At 27.7% G+C, this 4,266-nt stretch overlaps 1 long non-coding RNA gene across 1 annotated transcript; it reads right to left on the bottom strand.

Moving 5' to 3' along the window:
• Positions 1 to 1,474: 1,474 nt before the first annotated feature.
• On the bottom strand, positions 1,475 to 2,961 carry LOC112698266 (uncharacterized). Its single transcript, XR_003151471.2, has 2 exons — positions 2,554 to 2,961; positions 1,475 to 1,756 (listed from the first exon to the last, which is right to left on the bottom strand). It is a non-coding gene; the product is annotated as an uncharacterized lncRNA (long non-coding RNA).
• Positions 2,962 to 4,266: the final 1,305 nt, after the last annotated feature.

Raw genomic sequence — 4,266 nt, 5'->3', positions numbered from 1 at the left:
AAAAAATTGATATTATTGAAAGATGAAATTAAAATTTATTTCTATATATCGTTTTTATCCTCAATGTTTTCGTCCTATTTACGTCCTTAACGTTTTAAAATCGTTTCAATTTTGTCTCGCCGTCAATTCTATTAATAGATCCCTAATTGCAGGACAATATTGAGCAAGTTTTAAAACGTTAGGGACTTAAATAGGACGATTTAAATGTTAGAGACAACTTTAAAATTTTTTCCAAATATTAAAAATAAACGATACTTTACTCTAATTTTTATGTATTCTAATGTAATGCAAATAGTATACAAATTATAAATACTATTATAGAAATATTTTTAAAAGTGTGCGTGATTGTTGATTGTGAAAATTAAAAAAATAATAAATAGTATAATTTGGTTTAAAATTTAAAATTTTATTTACCTAATTATGAGATATATAAATTAAAATTAATCAATTAATACAAATATTTGTGTTCTAGATTCTTCAAAATCTACATGCCGACCGCCGTTAGCATTACCGTATCTACTCTATTCCTCTAATCAAATGTTTAACTAACTAATGGTATTGAAATATTATGATAAGATATTTTGCTAATTTATATCATTTTTGTATCATCATATATATATATATATATATATATATATATATATATGCTAATTTATAATTTATATATTTTTGTATCACATATATATATATATATATATATGTCACTTAGATTATGAATAAAATAAAATCTTTTTAAAATCTATATAAATTTAAATCTGTATTTTATAATTCATTTTTGCGGTGTGGATTCTTAACTTTTTAGCACATTAATTGAGGTACTGATTCTAATTCTATTTATAACAGTTCAATATTGATATGAGTTGAAATAAGTGTATTTCACAAGTAATCGTAATACAAATCATTACTTAACGATTTGCATAACAAAAAAAATTGTTATTTATAATTTTATAAATCATATTTTTTTAATTAAAAAATTAAAATCATAATTCACGATTTCTTATTTCTTTTTGTCTTATCTAAAAATTGCAATTCACGATTTTTATTAACTTTTTTAATTTTTTGTTTTATTTAAAATCGTTACTCACGATTTCTTTTTATCCTATATCACTGCATTACACCAAAATATCATAATATTAATGAAAAACATCAATAATAACCCAATATAAAAAAATTAACCCCATTACTGCACCAGTTTTAGCTATATATATAATCAAAGAGAAAACAATAGAAGTCCAAGAATACTTAAATATAAACCATTTGTGAGAATCTATCGGCATCTTTGATTTTTTTTTTTTCATTTTTAGAATATTATATGCTTTGAAATTTTGGATCTCACAGTTTTATTTTTAAGCGACTGATGTTTTTTTGTTCCAAAATAACTATACTTGGCTACACATTAAATGATTGAACATGTCTTATATTTATGTTAATTAATTTAGCATTCCCAAGTTTGGGTTGGAGTTTTGACTGAGAATTTATTAATAATAATTGTAGCTATTATTACTTCATCTCATGATGTTTTACTGCATTTGATTGTAACATATAGGTTGCTACCATTGAATTACAATAAATATAATTAAAGTGTTGATACTCAAACATAATATAATTGAGATACACGACAAGGAAATAATATTTTAAACAATCATTGAAACACCTAATAAAACCAATATTGCGAATCATCCACTTCCTGACATGATCAAAGTGCTTGAATATTCTATCCATGGGAGAATTTATTTAAATTTTGACTTTGAAAGACCTGTGACAAGTAAACTTTATGTCTAAATTAAAAGAATAATTAACTATGGGGTTCACATAAAATAATTTAAACTCAAGGAATCATAACAAAAAGTTCATATAGTTAGATCTTGGCTGCAAAACAATTATTTGAGAATTACTTCATACCAATTTACTAAATTTACTACATTTAATTGTAGTTAATTATATAAAGAGTTTACATGTGATGAATAACATTAACAAACGCTTGTGGTATATCTCATTCCACAAACATTTATTACATATTATCATAATTTAGGTAACTATATTATTTTTCTGAAAAATACAATAAACAAATTGCTAAAACTCGATGATAAATGAAATATATATGACAAAAAAGTAAATATTGTAACAAAAAACATCAAACACATCCTAGTTTGATTGAGTGCTTAAGTGTTTTTTTTTTTGAAGATTTATTTAAATGAAGTTCAATTTGAACGAACACGTAAATAGAAAATGATATCTTATTAGATTCCATTAACAATAAGTATAGTACAAGTATAGAACATTTCAAGCTTAGAAAAGCACTAAAAACTAAGATAAATTTTGAATTTATTTATTTAACATATTATTATAGGCTACTCTAGGTTTCCTAATTCGTTTAAATTTTTCAAAAATAATTGTATTTAATGCTATACAAGTGAATAACACGAAACTATACTCTTTTCATTGGTATTTTGATAATCATAAAATAGAGAAGAGTTTGTCATCACATCAAATATTCATAAGCCAAAAAATTCACAAAATCCCAAAACCATTCATTATAACTTAGATGCTTACCACTACCCAAGCACTAGTCATGCGGGTGCATACTTTCACATCTATTAATGCACAATGTCAAAACTATTGGGTCCGGTGAGTGCCTTTTACAATCTTCAATACATTGTTGTCGCTCCACTGATGCAACATAATATGATGGAGTCCATGATTGTTTAGGAATGTTGCCATAGACTTCAGCAATTGCAACATACATAACTAATCCAATAATCCATATTGTTATTATTAAGTTGTTTCTAGCCATATGTCTCTCTTTTTTTTTAGATTGCAATCATAAACTTATAATATATTACTCTTTATATAGGTTTAGTGTGAATGAACAAGTTTTGCCCAAAGTACTCTTCCTAATTATTTTTATTTTATGTAATATGTTTTCTTGATTAATTTACGATATTCTTTGTTTTGATTATGTCCCCTCCCTTCACTAAAAGTTGTAAATTAAGAATAAAGACAAAACAAAATGTTCTCATTATAAAACTAAGAGTTGTTTTAGAATACTATTATTTTTATCAAGCGCGCTTGCCTCTTAAGCTTAATGAAGTTTTGGAAGCAACCATTATATGATGTGTAATTTGATTTTGTATAAGATGTATTATGGGGCATTAGTTGTTCTTGTACATAAAACGCAAATTAAAATACATAAAAGTTAAAAGTTATTTATGCGTTAAATTAGATCAATATTTATTTCTAGAATTTCAATATATTCAAGTTCAAAAAGTTTTATAGTCGTAAATTTAGATTGATTTGTTTCGATTACAATTTGAGTAATGATCGTGAAAAGAAATTAAACTATTATAAAAATAAGATTTAGGATTTGAAAAGAAAAAGGGAAGAGGAGAGAGCATAGTTGTTAGAATCGGATCAACCTGTCTAGTCGGACTGAAAATCCAGTGAACCAATGACAAGGTCAATTCAGGTGTGTTAGTTGACCAAACAAGGAAGCAAACCGGTGAGATCTGGTTTGAATCGGTCGAGTTTGACCAAAATCGGCAAACTGGCAAATTTGAAAAATTCGGACCAGTTTGGACTCTATTTTTTTCTCCAAGTGAAACGGCGTCGTTTCGACCCTTAAAAAAAAGAAACCTGAAACCCTTAGCTAAGTTGCTCGCAACCTCCCACACACAAACCCATTCCCTTCCCCCAAACTCCAAACGGCTAAGACAGTGACTGTGAGAGAGACCCGTTTACATCCTTACCGTGCTTGCAGTCTCACACCATTCGACCACAGCCAGTGCCACCTCCACCGCACGGTGCGACGTCATCGGCTACTCAAAGTCGTTGTCTCAGTAGCCCCTGTGCATCTCGGCTCGTCGCCTCCTGTCTTGTGTGTCTGTCGTCGTTCTCCTTTTGCCGGTCCGATCGTCCACTCGTCCTTATCATCATTGTCAGTGCCATACTTCTTCTCCGATCTCCCTCTTTTCTACACGCCGTGCATCAGCCATCAGGTATGTGTTTTTTATTTTTTTTAAGCTATTCAGTATTTCAATAATTTAGCACTTCAGTTAGAATTAATTGATTAATGATGTTGTTTATTTATGTTTATTATATTTGGTTGATTTATAACTTGTTGATTTCTGTTAAATTGTTCAATTTTTTGTTTTATGTTGTTGCTGTAATGTATTGTTGATTATAGTGTAATATATTCTTGTTATATGTGTAATATATTACTGTTATATGTTGTTGATGTTCAGCTGTTGTATGTTATTCGCAGTAGAT

Source organism: Arachis hypogaea, chromosome 6 (assembly GCF_003086295.3).
Source record: "Arachis hypogaea cultivar Tifrunner chromosome 6, arahy.Tifrunner.gnm2.J5K5, whole genome shotgun sequence".
NCBI lineage: Eukaryota > Viridiplantae > Streptophyta > Magnoliopsida > Fabales > Fabaceae > Arachis > Arachis hypogaea.
Note: the sequence above shows the minus strand (reverse complement) of the source record. Positions and strands in the feature narration are given on the sequence as shown.